At 47.1% G+C, this 15,179-nt stretch overlaps 15 non-coding genes across 15 annotated transcripts; 14 read left to right on the forward strand and 1 right to left on the reverse strand.

Annotated features, from left to right (window-relative positions):
* Positions 1–518: 518 nt before the first annotated feature.
* Positions 519–590, forward strand: trnac-gca (transfer RNA cysteine (anticodon GCA)). Its single transcript has one exon. It is a non-coding gene; the product is annotated as a tRNA-Cys (tRNA).
* A 968-nt stretch (positions 591–1,558) lies between these two features.
* On the forward strand, positions 1,559–1,630 carry trnac-gca (transfer RNA cysteine (anticodon GCA)). The gene has a single exon. It is a non-coding gene; the product is annotated as a tRNA-Cys (tRNA).
* A 968-nt stretch (positions 1,631–2,598) lies between these two features.
* On the forward strand, positions 2,599–2,670 carry trnac-gca (transfer RNA cysteine (anticodon GCA)). Its single transcript has one exon. It is a non-coding gene; the product is annotated as a tRNA-Cys (tRNA).
* Positions 2,671–2,811: 141 nt separating this feature from the next.
* Positions 2,812–2,883, reverse strand: trnam-cau (transfer RNA methionine (anticodon CAU)). Its single transcript has one exon. It is a non-coding gene; the product is annotated as a tRNA-Met (tRNA).
* Positions 2,884–3,638: 755 nt separating this feature from the next.
* On the forward strand, positions 3,639–3,710 carry trnac-gca (transfer RNA cysteine (anticodon GCA)). The gene has a single exon. It is a non-coding gene; the product is annotated as a tRNA-Cys (tRNA).
* Positions 3,711–4,678: 968 nt separating this feature from the next.
* trnac-gca (transfer RNA cysteine (anticodon GCA)) lies at positions 4,679–4,750 on the forward strand. Its single transcript has one exon. It is a non-coding gene; the product is annotated as a tRNA-Cys (tRNA).
* A 968-nt stretch (positions 4,751–5,718) lies between these two features.
* On the forward strand, positions 5,719–5,790 carry trnac-gca (transfer RNA cysteine (anticodon GCA)). Its single transcript has one exon. It is a non-coding gene; the product is annotated as a tRNA-Cys (tRNA).
* A 968-nt stretch (positions 5,791–6,758) lies between these two features.
* Positions 6,759–6,830, forward strand: trnac-gca (transfer RNA cysteine (anticodon GCA)). Its single transcript has one exon. It is a non-coding gene; the product is annotated as a tRNA-Cys (tRNA).
* A 2,008-nt stretch (positions 6,831–8,838) lies between these two features.
* trnac-gca (transfer RNA cysteine (anticodon GCA)) lies at positions 8,839–8,910 on the forward strand. Its single transcript has one exon. It is a non-coding gene; the product is annotated as a tRNA-Cys (tRNA).
* Positions 8,911–9,878: 968 nt separating this feature from the next.
* trnac-gca (transfer RNA cysteine (anticodon GCA)) lies at positions 9,879–9,950 on the forward strand. The gene has a single exon. It is a non-coding gene; the product is annotated as a tRNA-Cys (tRNA).
* Positions 9,951–10,918: 968 nt separating this feature from the next.
* trnac-gca (transfer RNA cysteine (anticodon GCA)) lies at positions 10,919–10,990 on the forward strand. Its single transcript has one exon. It is a non-coding gene; the product is annotated as a tRNA-Cys (tRNA).
* Positions 10,991–11,958: 968 nt separating this feature from the next.
* trnac-gca (transfer RNA cysteine (anticodon GCA)) lies at positions 11,959–12,030 on the forward strand. The gene has a single exon. It is a non-coding gene; the product is annotated as a tRNA-Cys (tRNA).
* A 968-nt stretch (positions 12,031–12,998) lies between these two features.
* Positions 12,999–13,070, forward strand: trnac-gca (transfer RNA cysteine (anticodon GCA)). Its single transcript has one exon. It is a non-coding gene; the product is annotated as a tRNA-Cys (tRNA).
* Positions 13,071–14,038: 968 nt separating this feature from the next.
* On the forward strand, positions 14,039–14,110 carry trnac-gca (transfer RNA cysteine (anticodon GCA)). Its single transcript has one exon. It is a non-coding gene; the product is annotated as a tRNA-Cys (tRNA).
* A 968-nt stretch (positions 14,111–15,078) lies between these two features.
* Positions 15,079–15,150, forward strand: trnac-gca (transfer RNA cysteine (anticodon GCA)). Its single transcript has one exon. It is a non-coding gene; the product is annotated as a tRNA-Cys (tRNA).
* The last annotated feature ends 29 nt before the right edge of the window (positions 15,151–15,179 follow it).

Consider the following 15,179-nt stretch of genomic DNA (forward strand, 5'->3'; position numbering starts at 1 on the left):
CTGGTGGTCATGGGCCCAGCACCCTTACGCTGAACAGCTCTGCTACGTTCCTGCCCAGGCAGGGTTATGGACACCAAAATATCTTCTCACTGGTTCGTTAAGCTTGTAGTGCACTTGGGAAACGCTGCCAGGAAAGGCTTGGCATCATGGCTGTTTAGGGGAGGCTGTCTTCAGCTTTGACACTCTGCTTCCATGACAAAAGCAATCTAGAGGTAGTCCTATTTCTTATATCCATGTTTCCGCTGTTGAACTTTTCATACTTGATTATGATTGAAACACAGCGCTTCCAAGACATCAATGCTTATGGCGTAAAGCACTTCTGATGCGAATGTGTGTTCCATTCCTACAGACCGAAATGAAAAAGCTTTTGGCGGTGGTTGAAAAGATCCCCATTTCATGTCTGGGTGCCTCTCTGTGAAAACAGTTCAGATGCTCTTGACATCGGAAGTGGTGTTATCTTATCGATTGTCTCTTTGGCTTGTTGGTTTTCTAGAATTTCTTCCCAAGCTATGTCAGCAGGGGGTATAGCTCAGTGGTAGAGCATTTGACTGCAGATCAAGAGGTCCCCAGTTCAAATCTGGGTGCCCCCTCATATAAAGATTGCATTGTTTAGGCCTGTCTTTTCACTGATGTGAGAGAGAAGGTCCTAGCAAGAGAGCTTGGCCTCCTTGTGCTGCCTAGTATCTGAAAATGAACCGCACAAGGTTGTTGGGTTTTGTTTTCTTCATTATTAGCAGAGGATGGTTTCGATCCATCGACCTCTGGGTTATGGGCCCTGCACGCTTCCGCTGCGCCACTCTGCTAGCCATGCACCCTAGATGGGACTCAAACCCACAATCCCTGGCTTAGGAGGCCAGTGCCTTATCCACTAGGTCACTGGAACTTGGAAAAAGCTCCTTATATTGATTCTCCTTGCCTATCTTGCCTTTGCATTCTGCGGTCAAATACAAAGGACTGCATCTGACAATCCTCACGTGTCCCAAAGTATTCTGCTCACAACGCACCCAGATTTTAGCACAGGATGTAATCATTCCTTCCATCTGGTGGTCATGGGCCCAGCACCCTTACGCTGAACAGCTCTGCTACTTTCCTGCCCAGGCAGGGTTATGGACACCAAAATATCTTCTCACTGGTTCGTTAAGCTTGTAGTGCACTTGGGAAACGCTGCCAGGAAAGGCTTGGCATCATGGCTGTTTAGGGGAGGCTGTCTTCAGCTTTGACACTCTGCTTCCATGACAAAAGCAATCTAGAGGTAGTCCTATTTCTTATATCCATGTTTCCGCTGTTGAACTTTTCATACTTGATTATGATTGAAACACAGCGCTTCCAAGACATCAATGCTTATGGCGTAAAGCACTTCTGATGCGAATGTGTGTTCCATTCCTACAGACCGAAATGAAAAAGCTTTTGGCGGTGGTTGAAAAGATCCCCATTTCATGTCTGGGTGCCTCTCTGTGAAAACAGTTCAGATGCTCTTGACATCGGAAGTGGTGTTATCTTATCGATTGTCTCTTTGGCTTGTTGGTTTTCTAGAATTTCTTCCCAAGCTATGGCAGCTGGGGGTATAGCTCAGTGGTAGAGCATTTGACTGCAGATCAAGAGGTCCCCAGTTCAAATCTGGGTGCCCCCTCATTTAAAGATTGCATTGTTTAGGCCTGTCTTTTCACTGATGTGAGAGAGAAGGTCCTAGCAAGAGAGCTTGGCCTCCTTGTGCTGCCTAGTATCCGAAAATGAACCGCACAAGGTTGTTGGGTTTTGTTTTCTTCATTATTAGCAGAGGATGGTTTCGATCCATCGACCTCTGGGTTATGGGCCCAGCACGCTTCCGCTGCGCCACTCTGCTAGCCATGCACCCTAGATGGGACTCGAACCCACAATCCCAGGCTTAGGAGGCCAGTGCCTTATCCACTAGGTCACTGGAACTTGGAAAAAGCTCCTTATATTGATTCTCCTTGCCTATCTTGCCTTTGCATTCTGCGGTCAAATACAAAGGACTGCATCTGACAATCCTCACGTGTCCCAAAGTATTCTGCTCACAACGCACCCAGATTTTAGCACAGGATGTAATCATTCCTTCCATCTGGTGGTCATGGGCCCAGCACCCTTACGCTGAACAGCTCTGCTACTTTCCTGCCCAGGCAGGGTTATGGACACCAAAATATCTTCTCACTGGTTCGTTAAGCTTGTAGTGCACTTGGGAAACGCTGCCAGGAAAGGCTTGGCATCATGGCTGTTTAGGGGAGGCTGTCTTCAGCTTTGACACTCTGCTTCCATGACAAAAGCAATCTAGAGGTAGTCCTATTTCTTATATCCATGTTTCCGCTGTTGAACTTTTCATACTTGATTATGATTGAAACACAGCGCTTCCAAGACATCAATGCTTATGGCGTAAAGCACTTCTGATGCGAATGTGTGTTCCATTCCTACAGACCGAAATGAAAAAGCTTTTGGCGGTGGTTGAAAAGATCCCCATTTCATGTCTGGGTGCCTCTCTGTGAAAACAGTTCAGATGCTCTTGACATCGGAAGTGGTGTTATCTTATGGATTGTCTCTTTGGCTTGTTGGTTTTCTAGAATTTCTTCCCAAGCTATGGCAGCAGGGGGTATAGCTCAGTGGTAGAGCATTTGACTGCAGATCAAGAGGTCCCCAGTTCAAATCTGGGTGCCCCCTCATATAAAGATTGCATTGTTTAGGCCTGTCTTTTCACTGATGTGAGAGAGAAGGTCCTAGCAAGAGAGCTTGGCCTCCTTGTGCTGCCTAGTGTCCGAAAATGAACCGCACAAGGTTGTTGGGCTTTGTTTTCTTCATTATTAGCAGAGGATGGTTTCGATCCATCGACCTCTGGGTTATGGGCCCAGCACGCTACCGCTGCGCCACTCTGCTAGCCATACACCCTAGATGGGACTCGAACCCACAATCCCTGGCTTAGGAGGCCAGTGCCTTATCCACTAGGTCACTGGAACTTGGAAAAAGCTCCTTGTATTGATTCTCCTTGCCTATCTTGCCTTTGCATTCTGCGGTCAAATACAAAGGACTGCATCTGACAATCCTCACGTGTCCCAAAGTATTCTGCTCACAACGCACCCAGATTTTAGCACAGGATGTAATCATTCCTTCCATCTGGTGGTCATGGGCCCAGCACCCTTACGCTGAACAGCTCTGCTACTTTCCTGCCCAGGCAGGGTTATGGACACCAAAATATCTTCTCACTGGTTCGTTAAGCTTGTAGTGCACTTGGGAAACGCTGCCAGGAAAGGCTTGGCATCATGGCTGTTTAGGGGAGGCTGTCTTCAGCTTTGACACTCTGCTTCCATGACAAAAGCAATCTAGAGGTAGTCCTATTTCTTATATCCATGTTTCCGCTGTTGAACTTTTCATACTTGATTATGATTGAAACACAGCGCTTCCAAGACATCAATGCTTATGGCGTAAAGCACTTCTGATGCGAATGTGTGTTCCATTCCTACAGACCGAAATGAAAAAGCTTTTGGCGGTGGTTGAAAAGATCCCCATTTCATGTCTGGGTGCCTCTCTGTGAAAACAGTTCAGATGCTCTTGACATCGGAAGTGGTGTTATCTTATCGATTGTCTCTTTGGCTTGTTGGTTTTCTAGAATTTCTTCCCAAGCTATGTCAGCAGGGGGTATAGCTCAGTGGTAGAGCATTTGACTGCAGATCAAGAGGTCCCCAGTTCAAATCTGGGTGCCCCCTCATATAAAGATTGCATTGTTTAGGCCTGTCTTTTCACTGATGTGAGAGAGAAGGTCCTAGCAAGAGAGCTTGGCCTCCTTGTGCTGCCTAGTATCTGAAAATGAACCGCACAAGGTTGTTGGGTTTTGTTTTCTTCATTATTAGCAGAGGATGGTTTCGATCCATCGACCTCTGGGTTATGGGCCCTGCACGCTTCCGCTGCGCCACTCTGCTAGCCATGCACCCTAGATGGGACTCAAACCCACAATCCCTGGCTTAGGAGGCCAGTGCCTTATCCACTAGGTCACTGGAACTTGGAAAAAGCTCCTTATATTGATTCTCCTTGCCTATCTTGCCTTTGCATTCTGCGGTCAAATACAAAGGACTGCATCTGACAATCCTCACGTGTCCCAAAGTATTCTGCTCACAACGCACCCAGATTTTAGCACAGGATGTAATCATTCCTTCCATCTGGTGGTCATGGGCCCAGCACCCTTACGCTGAACAGCTCTGCTACTTACCTGCCCAGGCAGGGTTATGGACACCAAAATATCTTCTCACTGGTTCGTTAAGCTTGTAGTGCACTTGGGAAACGCTGCCAGGAAAGGCTTGACATCATGGCTGTTTAGGGGAGGCTGTCTTCAGCTTCGACACTCTGCTTCCATGACAAAAGCAATCTAGAGGTAGGCCTATTTCTTATATCCATGTTTCCGCTGTTGAACTTTTCATACTTGATTATGATTGAAACACAGCGCTTCCAAGACATCAATGCTTATGGCGTAAAGCACTTCTGATGCGAATGTGTGTTCCATTCCTACAGACCGAAATGAAAAAGCTTTTGGCGGTGGTTGAAAAGATCCCCATTTCATGTCTGGGTGCCTCTCTGTGAAAACAGTTCAGATGCTCTTGACATCGGAAGTGGTGTTATCTTATGGATTGTCTCTTTGGCTTGTTGGTTTTCTAGAATTTCTTCCCAAGCTATGGCAGCAGGGGGTATAGCTCAGTGGAAGAGCATTTGACTGCAGATCAAGAGGTCCCCAGTTCAAATCTGGGTGCCCCCTCATATAAAGATTGCGTTGTTTAGGCCTGTCTTTTCACTGATGTGAGAGAGAAGGTCCTAGCAAGAGAGCTTGGCCTCCTTGTGCTGCCTAGTATCTGAAAATGAACCGCACAAGGTTGTTGGGTTTTGTTTTCTTCATTATTAGCAGAGGATGGTTTCGATCCATCGACCTCTGGGTTATGGGCCCTGCACGCTTCCGCTGCGCCACTCTGCTAGCCATGCACCCTAGATGGGACTCGAACCCACAATCCCTGGCTTAGGAGGCCAGTGCCTTATCCACTAGGTCACTGGAACTTGGAAAAAGCTTCTTGTATTGACCCTCCTTGCCTATCTTGCCTTTGCATTCTGCGGTCAAATACAAAGGACTGCATCTGACAATCCTCACGTGTCCCAAAGTATTCTGCTCACAACGCACCCAGATTTTAGCACAGGATGTAATCATTCCTTCCATCTGGTGGTCATGGGCCCAGCACCCTTACGCTGAACAGCTCTGCTACTTTCCTGCCCAGGCAGGGTTATGGACACCAAAATATCTTCTCACTGGTTCGTTAAGCTTGTAGTGCACTTGGGAAACGCTGCCAGGAAAGGCTTGACATCATGGCTGTTTAGGGGAGGCTGTCTTCAGCTTCGACACTCTGCTTCCATGACAAAAGCAATCTAGAGGTAGGCCTATTTCTTATATCCATGTTTCCGCTGTTGAACTTTTCATACTTGATTATGATTGAAACACAGCGCTTCCAAGACATCAATGCTTATGGCGTAAAGCACTTCTGATGCGAATGTGTGTTCCATTCCTACAGACCGAAATGAAAAAGCTTTTGGCGGTGGTTGAAAAGATCCCCATTTCATGTCTGGGTGCCTCTCTGTGAAAACAGTTCAGATGCTCTTGACATCGGAAGTGGTGTTATCTTATGGATTGTCTCTTTGGCTTGTTGGTTTTCTAGAATTTCTTCCCAAGCTATGGCAGCAGGGGGTATAGCTCAGTGGTAGAGCATTTGACTGCAGATCAAGAGGTCCCCAGTTCAAATCTGGGTGCCCCCTCATATAAAGATTGCGTTGTTTAGGCCTGTCTTTTCACTGATGTGAGAGAGAAGGTCCTAGCAAGAGAGCTTGGCCTCCTTGTGCTGCCTAGTATCTGAAAATGAACCGCACAAGGTTGTTGGGTTTTGTTTTCTTCATTATTAGCAGAGGATGGTTTCGATCCATCGACCTCTGGGTTATGGGCCCTGCACGCTTCCGCTGCGCCACTCTGCTAGCCATGCACCCTAGATGGGACTCGAACCCACAATCCCTGGCTTAGGAGGCCAGTGCCTTATCCACTAGGTCACTGGAACTTGGAAAAAGCTCCTTGTATTGATTCTCCTTGCCTATCTTGCCTTTGCATTCTGCGGTCAAATACAAAGGACTGCATCTGACAATCCTCACGTGTCCCAAAGTATTCTGCTCACAACGCACCCAGATTTTAGCACAGGATGTAATCATTCCTTCCATCTGGTGGTCATGGGCCCAGCACCCTTACGCTGAACAGCTCTGCTACTTACCTGCCCAGGCAGGGTTATGGACACCAAAATATCTTCTCACTGGTTCGTTAAGCTTGTAGTGCACTTGGGAAACGCTGCCAGGAAAGGCTTGACATCATGGCTGTTTAGGGGAGGCTGTCTTCAGCTTCGACACTCTGCTTCCATGACAAAAGCAATCTAGAGGTAGGCCTATTTCTTATATCCATGTTTCCGCTGTTGAACTTTTCATACTTGATTATGATTGAAACACAGCGCTTCCAAGACATCAATGCTTATGGCGTAAAGCACTTCTGATGCGAATGTGTGTTCCATTCCTACAGACCGAAATGAAAAAGCTTTTGGCGGTGGTTGAAAAGATCCCCATTTCATGTCTGGGTGCCTCTCTGTGAAAACAGTTCAGATGCTCTTGACATCGGAAGTGGTGTTATCTTATCGATTGTCTCTTTGGCTTGTTGGTTTTCTAGAATTTCTTCCCAAGCTATGGCAGCAGGGGGTATAGCTCAGTGGTAGAGCATTTGACTGCAGATCAAGAGGTCCCCAGTTCAAATCTGGGTGCCCCCTCATATAAAGATTGCGTTGTTTAGGCCTGTCTTTTCACTGATGTGAGAGAGAAGGTCCTAGCAAGAGAGCTTGGCCTCCTTGTGCTGCCTAGTATCTGAAAATGAACCGCACAAGGTTGTTGGGTTTTGTTTTCTTCATTATTAGCAGAGGATGGTTTCGATCCATCGACCTCTGGGTTATGGGCCCTGCACGCTTCCGCTGCGCCACTCTGCTAGCCATGCACCCTAGATGGGACTCGAACCCACAATCCCTGGCTTAGGAGGCCAGTGCCTTATCCACTAGGTCACTGGAACTTGGAAAAAGCTCCTTGTATTGATTCTCCTTGCCTATCTTGCCTTTGCATTCTGCGGTCAAATACAAAGGACTGCATCTGACAATCCTCACGTGTCCCAAAGTATTCTGCTCACAACGCACCCAGATTTTAGCACAGGATGTAATCATTCCTTCCATCTGGTGGTCATGGGCCCAGCACCCTTACGCTGAACAGCTCTGCTACTTACCTGCCCAGGCAGGGTTATGGACACCAAAATATCTTCTCACTGGTTCGTTAAGCTTGTAGTGCACTTGGGAAACGCTGCCAGGAAAGGCTTGGCATCATGGCTGTTTAGGGGAGGCTGTCTTCAGCTTCGACACTCTGCTTTCATGACAAAAGCAATCTATAGGTAGGCCTATTTCTTATATCCATGTTTCCGCTGTTGAACTTTTCATACTTGATTATGATTGAAACACAGCGCTTCCAAGACATCAATGCTTATGGCGTAAAGCACTTCTGATGCGAATGTGTGTTCCATTCCTACAGACCGAAATGAAAAAGCTTTTGGCGGTGGTTGAAAAGATCCCCATTTCATGTCTGGGTGCCTCTCTGTGAAAACAGTTCAGATGCTCTTGACATCGGAAGTGGTGTTATCTTATCGATTGTCTCTTTGGCTTGTTGGTTTTCTAGAATTTCTTCCCAAGCTATGGCAGCAGGGGGTATATCTCAGTGGTAGAGCATTTGACTGCAGATCAAGAGGTCCCCAGTTCAAATCTGGGTGCCCCCTCACATAAAGATTGCGTTGTTTAGGCCTGTCTTTTCACTGATGTGAGAGAGAAGGTCCTAGCAAGAGAGCTTGGCCTCCTTGTGCTGCCTAGTGTCCGAAAATGAACCGCACAAGGTTGTTGGGCTTTGTTTTCTTCATTATTAGCAGAGGATGGTTTCGATCCATCGACCTCTGGGTTATGGGCCCAGCACGCTTCCGCTGCGCCACTCTGCTAGCCATACACCCTAGATGGGACTCGAACCCACAATCCCTGGCTTAGGAGGCCAGTGCCTTATCCACTAGGTCACTGGAACTTGGAAAAAGCTCCTTGTATTGATTCTCCTTGCCTATCTTGCCTTTGCATTCTGCGGTCAAATACAAAGGACTGCATCTGACAATCCTCACGTGTCCCAAAGTATTCTGCTCACAACGCACCCAGATTTTAGCACAGGATGTAATCATTCCTTCCATCTGGTGGTCATGGGCCCAGCACCCTTACGCTGAACAGCTCTGCTACTTTCCTGCCCAGGCAGGGTTATGGACACCAAAATATCTTCTCACTGGTTCGTTAAGCTTGTAGTGCACTTGGGAAACGCTGCCAGGAAAGGCTTGGCATCATGGCTGTTTAGGGGAGGCTGTCTTCAGCTTTGACACTCTGCTTCCATGACAAAAGCAATCTAGAGGTAGTCCTATTTCTTATATCCATGTTTCCGCTGTTGAACTTTTCATACTTGATTATGATTGAAACACAGCGCTTCCAAGACATCAATGCTTATGGCGTAAAGCACTTCTGATGCGAATGTGTGTTCCATTCCTACAGACCGAAATGAAAAAGCTTTTGGCGGTGGTTGAAAAGATCCCCATTTCATGTCTGGGTGCCTCTCTGTGAAAACAGTTCAGATGCTCTTGACATCGGAAGTGGTGTTATCTTATCGATTGTCTCTTTGGCTTGTTGGTTTTCTAGAATTTCTTCCCAAGCTATGGCAGCAGGGGGTATAGCTCAGTGGTAGAGCATTTGACTGCAGATCAAGAGGTCCCCAGTTCAAATCTGGGTGCCCCCTCATTTAAAGATTGCATTGTTTAGGCCTGTCTTTTCACTGATGTGAGAGAGAAGGTCCTAGCAAGAGAGCTTGGCCTCCTTGTGCTGCCTAGTATCCGAAAATGAACCGCACAAGGTTGTTGGGTTTTGTTTTCTTCATTATTAGCAGAGGATGGTTTCGATCCATCGACCTCTGGGTTATGGGCCCAGCACGCTTCCGCTGCGCCACTCTGCTAGCCATGCACCCTAGATGGGACTCGAACCCACAATCCCAGGCTTAGGAGGCCAGTGCCTTATCCACTAGGTCACTGGAACTTGGAAAAAGCTCCTTATATTGATTCTCCTTGCCTATCTTGCCTTTGCATTCTGCGGTCAAATACAAAGGACTGCATCTGACAATCCTCACGTGTCCCAAAGTATTCTGCTCACAACGCACCCAGATTTTAGCACAGGATGTAATCATTCCTTCCATCTGGTGGTCATGGGCCCAGCACCCTTACGCTGAACAGCTCTGCTACTTTCCTGCCCAGGCAGGGTTATGGACACCAAAATATCTTCTCACTGGTTCGTTAAGCTTGTAGTGCACTTGGGAAACGCTGCCAGGAAAGGCTTGGCATCATGGCTGTTTAGGGGAGGCTGTCTTCAGCTTTGACACTCTGCTTCCATGACAAAAGCAATCTAGAGGTAGTCCTATTTCTTATATCCATGTTTCCGCTGTTGAACTTTTCATACTTGATTATGATTGAAACACAGCGCTTCCAAGACATCAATGCTTATGGCGTAAAGCACTTCTGATGCGAATGTGTGTTCCATTCCTACAGACCGAAATGAAAAAGCTTTTGGCGGTGGTTGAAAAGATCCCCATTTCATGTCTGGGTGCCTCTCTGTGAAAACAGTTCAGATGCTCTTGACATCGAAAGTGGTGTTATCTTATCGATTGTCTCTTTGGCTTGTTGGTTTTCTAGAATTTCTTCCCAAGCTATGGCAGCAGGGGGTATAGCTCAGTGGTAGAGCATTTGACTGCAGATCAAGAGGTCCCCAGTTCAAATCTGGGTGCCCCCTCATTTAAAGATTGCATTGTTTAGGCCTGTCTTTTCACTGATGTGAGAGAGAAGGTCCTAGCAAGAGAGCTTGGCCTCCTTGTGCTGCCTAGTATCTGAAAATGAACCGCACAAGGTTGTTGGGTTTTGTTTTCTTCATTATTAGCAGAGGATGGTTTCGATCCATCGACCTCTGGGTTATGGGCCCTGCACGCTTCCGCTGCGCCACTCTGCTAGCCATGCACCCTAGATGGGACTCAAACCCACAATCCCTGGCTTAGGAGGCCAGTGCCTTATCCACTAGGTCACTGGAACTTGGAAAAAGCTCCTTATATTGATTCTCCTTGCCTATCTTGCCTTTGCATTCTGCGGTCAAATACAAAGGACTGCATCTGACAATCCTCACGTGTCCCAAAGTATTCTGCTCACAACGCACCCAGATTTTAGCACAGGATGTAATCATTCCTTCCATCTGGTGGTCATGGGCCCAGCACCCTTACGCTGAACAGCTCTGCTACTTACCTGCCCAGGCAGGGTTATGGACACCAAAATATCTTCTCACTGGTTCGTTAAGCTTGTAGTGCACTTGGGAAACGCTGCCAGGAAAGGCTTGACATCATGGCTGTTTAGGGGAGGCTGTCTTCAGCTTCGACACTCTGCTTCCATGACAAAAGCAATCTAGAGGTAGGCCTATTTCTTATATCCATGTTTCCGCTGTTGAACTTTTCATACTTGATTATGATTGAAACACAGCGCTTCCAAGACATCAATGCTTATGGCGTAAAGCACTTCTGATGCGAATGTGTGTTCCATTCCTACAGACCGAAATGAAAAAGCTTTTGGCGGTGGTTGAAAAGATCCCCATTTCATGTCTGGGTGCCTCTCTGTGAAAACAGTTCAGATGCTCTTGACATCGGAAGTGGTGTTATCTTATCGATTGTCTCTTTGGCTTGTTGGTTTTCTAGAATTTCTTCCCAAGCTATGGCAGCAGGGGGTATAGCTCAGTGGTAGAGCATTTGACTGCAGATCAAGAGGTCCCCAGTTCAAATCTGGGTGCCCCCTCATATAAAGATTGCGTTGTTTAGGCCTGTCTTTTCACTGATGTGAGAGAGAAGGTCCTAGCAAGAGAGCTTGGCCTCCTTGTGCTGCCTAGTATCTGAAAATGAACCGCACAAGGTTGTTGGGCTTTGTTTTCTTCATTATTAGCAGAGGATGGTTTCGATCCATCGACCTCTGGGTTATGGGCCCAGCACGCTTCCGCTGCGCCACTCTGCTAGCCATACACCCTAGATGGGACTCGAACCCACAATCCCTGGCTTAGGAGGCCAGTGCCTTATCCACTAGGTCACTGGAACTTGGAAAAAGCTCCTTGTATTGATTCTCCTTGCCTATCTTGCCTTTGCATTCTGCGGTCAAATACAAAGGACTGCATCTGACAATCCTCACGTGTCCCAAAGTATTCTGCTCACAACGCACCCAGATTTTAGCACAGGATGTAATCATTCCTTCCATCTGGTGGTCATGGGCCCAGCACCCTTACGCTGAACAGCTCTGCTACTTTCCTGCCCAGGCAGGGTTATGGACACCAAAATATCTTCTCACTGGTTCGTTAAGCTTGTAGTGCACTTGGGAAACGCTGCCAGGAAAGGCTTGGCATCATGGCTGTTTAGGGGAGGCTGTCTTCAGCTTTGACACTCTGCTTCCATGACAAAAGCAATCTAGAGGTAGTCCTATTTCTTATATCCATGTTTCCGCTGTTGAACTTTTCATACTTGATTATGATTGAAACACAGCGCTTCCAAGACATCAATGCTTATGGCGTAAAGCACTTCTGATGCGAATGTGTGTTCCATTCCTACAGACCGAAATGAAAAAGCTTTTGGCGGTGGTTGAAAAGATCCCCATTTCATGTCTGGGTGCCTCTCTGTGAAAACAGTTCAGATGCTCTTGACATCGGAAGTGGTGTTATCTTATCGATTGTCTCTTTGGCTTGTTGGTTTTCTAGAATTTCTTCCCAAGCTATGGCAGCAGGGGGTATAGCTCAGTGGTAGAGCATTTGACTGCAGATCAAGAGGTCCCCAGTTCAAATCTGGGTGCCCCCTCATATAAAGATTGCATTGTTTAGGCCTGTCTTTTCACTGATGTGAGAGAGAAGGTCCTAGCAAGAGAGCTTGGCCTCCTTGTGCTGCCTAGTATCTGAAAATGAACCGCACAAGGTTGTTGGGTTTTGTTTTCTTCATTATTAGCAGAGGATGGTTTCGATCCATCGACCTCTGGGTTATGGGCCCTGCACGCTTCCGCTGCGCCACTCTGCTAGCCATGCACCCTAGATGGGACTCGAACCCACAATCCCTGGCTTAGGAGGCCAGTGCCTTATCCACTAGGTCACTGGAACTTGGAAAAAGCTCCTTGTATTGATTCTCCTTGCCTATCTTGCCTTTGCATTCTGCGGTCAAATACAAAGGACTGCATCTGACAATCCTCACGTGTCCCAAAGTATTCTGCTCACAACGCACCCAGATTTTAGCACAGGATGTAATCATTCCTTCCATCTGGTGGTCATGGGCCCAGCACCCTTACGCTGAACAGCTCTGCTACTTACCTGCCCAGGCAGGGTTATGGACACCAAAATATCTTCTCACTGGTTCGTTAAGCTTGTAGTGCACTTGGGAAACGCTGCCAGGAAAGGCTTGACATCATGGCTGTTTAGGGGAGGCTGTCTTCAGCTTCGACACTCTGCTTTCATGACAAAAGCAATCTAGAGGTAGGCCTATTTCTTATATCCATGTTTCCGCTGTTGAACTTTTCATACTTGATTATGATTGAAACACAGCGCTTCCAAGACATCAATGCTTATGGCGTAAAGCACTTCTGATGCGAATGTGTGTTCCATTCCTACAGACCGAAATGAAAAAGCTTTTGGCGGTGGTTGAAAAGATCCCCATTTCATGTCTGGGTGCCTCTCTGTGAAAACAGTTCAGATGCTCTTGACATCGGAAGTGGTGTTATCTTATCAATTGTCTCTTTGGCTTGTTGGTTTTCTAGAATTTCTTCCCAAGCTATGGCAGCAGGGGGTATAGCTCAGTGGTAGAGCATTTGACTGCAGATCAAGAGGTCCCCAGTTCAAATCTGGGTGCCCCCTCATATAAAGATTGCATTGTTTAGGCCTGTCTTTTCACTGATGTGAGAGAGAAGGTCCTAGCAAGAGAGCTTGGCCTCCTTGTGCTGCCTAGTGTCCGAAAATGAACCGCACAAGGTTGTTGGGCTTTGTTTTCTTCATTATTAGCAGAGGATGGTTTCGATCCATCGACCTCTGGGTTATGGGCCCAGCACGCTTCCGCTGCACCACTCTGCTAGCCATACACCCTAGATGGGACTCGAACCCACAATCCCTGGCTTAGGAGGCCAGTGCCTTATCCACTAGGTCACTGGAACTTGGAAAAAGCTCCTTGTATTGATTCTCCTTGCCTATCTTGCCTTTGCATTCTGCGGTCAAATACAAAGGACTGCATCTGACAATCCTCACGTGTCCCAAAGTATTCTGCTCACAACGCACCCAGATTTTAGCACAGGATGTAATCATTCCTTCCATCTGGTGGTCATGGGCCCAGCACCCTTACGCTGAACAGCTCTGCTACTTTCCTGCCCAGGCAGGGTTATGGACACCAAAATATCTTCTCACTGGTTCGTTAAGCTTGTAGTGCACTTGGGAAACGCTGCCAGGAAAGGCTTGGCATCATGGCTGTTTAGGGGAGGCTGTCTTCAGCTTTGACACTCTGCTTCCATGACAAAAGCAATCTAGAGGTAGTCCTATTTCTTATATCCATGTTTCCGCTGTTGAACTTTTCATACTTGATTATGATTGAAACACAGCGCTTCCAAGACATCAATGCTTATGGCGTAAAGCACTTCTGATGCGAATGTGTGTTCCATTCCTACAGACCGAAATGAAAAAGCTTTTGGCGGTGGTTGAAAAGATCCCCATTTCATGTCTGGGTGCCTCTCTGTGAAAACAGTTCAGATGCTCTTGACATCGGAAGTGGTGTTATCTTATCGATTGTCTCTTTGGCTTGTTGGTTTTCTAGAATTTCTTCCCAAGCTATGGCAGCAGGGGGTATAGCTCAGTGGTAGAGCATTTGACTGCAGATCAAGAGGTCCCCAGTTCAAATCTGGGTGCCCCCTCATTTAAAGATTGCATTGTTTAGGCCTGTCTTTTCACTGATGTGAGAGAGAAGGTCCTAGCAAGAGAGCTTGGCCTCCTTGTGCTGCCTAGTATCCGAAAATGAACCGCACAAGGTTGTTGGGTTTTGTTTTCTTCATTATTAGCAGAGGATGGTTTCGATCCATCGACCTCTGGGTTATGGGCCCAGCACGCTTCCGCTGCGCCACTCTGCTAGCCATGCACCCTAGATGGGACTCGAACCCACAATCCCAGGCTTAGGAGGCCAGTGCCTTATCCACTAGGTCACTGGAACTTGGAAAAAGCTCCTTATATTGATTCTCCTTGCCTATCTTGCCTTTGCATTCTGCGGTCAAATACAAAGGACTGCATCTGACAATCCTCACGTGTCCCAAAGTATTCTGCTCACAACGCACCCAGATTTTAGCACAGGATGTAATCATTCCTTCCATCTGGTGGTCATGGGCCCAGCACCCTTACGCTGAACAGCTCTGCTACTTTCCTGCCCAGGCAGGGTTATGGACACCAAAATATCTTCTCACTGGTTCGTTAAGCTTGTAGTGCACTTGGGAAACGCTGCCAGGAAAGGCTTGGCATCATGGCTGTTTAGGGGAGGCTGTCTTCAGCTTTGACACTCTGCTTCCATGACAAAAGCAATCTAGAGGTAGTCCTATTTCTTATATCCATGTTTCCGCTGTTGAACTTTTCATACTTGATTATGATTGAAACACAGCGCTTCCAAGACATCAATGCTTATGGCGTAAAGCACTTCTGATGCGAATGTGTGTTCCATTCCTACAGACCGAAATGAAAAAGCTTTTGGCGGTGGTTGAAAAGATCCCCATTTCATGTCTGGGTGCCTCTCTGTGAAAACAGTTCAGATGCTCTTGACATCGGAAGTGGTGTTATCTTATCGATTGTCTCTTTGGCTTGTTGGTTTTCTAGAATTTCTTCCCAAGCTATGGCAGCAGGGGGTATAGCTCAGTGGTAGAGCATTTGACTGCAGATCAAGAGGTCCCCAGTTCAAATCTGGGTGCCCCCTCATTTAAAGATTGCATTGTTTAGGCCTGT

Source organism: Hoplias malabaricus, chromosome 6, assembly GCF_029633855.1.
Source record: "Hoplias malabaricus isolate fHopMal1 chromosome 6, fHopMal1.hap1, whole genome shotgun sequence".
Taxonomy (NCBI): Eukaryota; Metazoa; Chordata; class Actinopteri; order Characiformes; family Erythrinidae; genus Hoplias; species Hoplias malabaricus.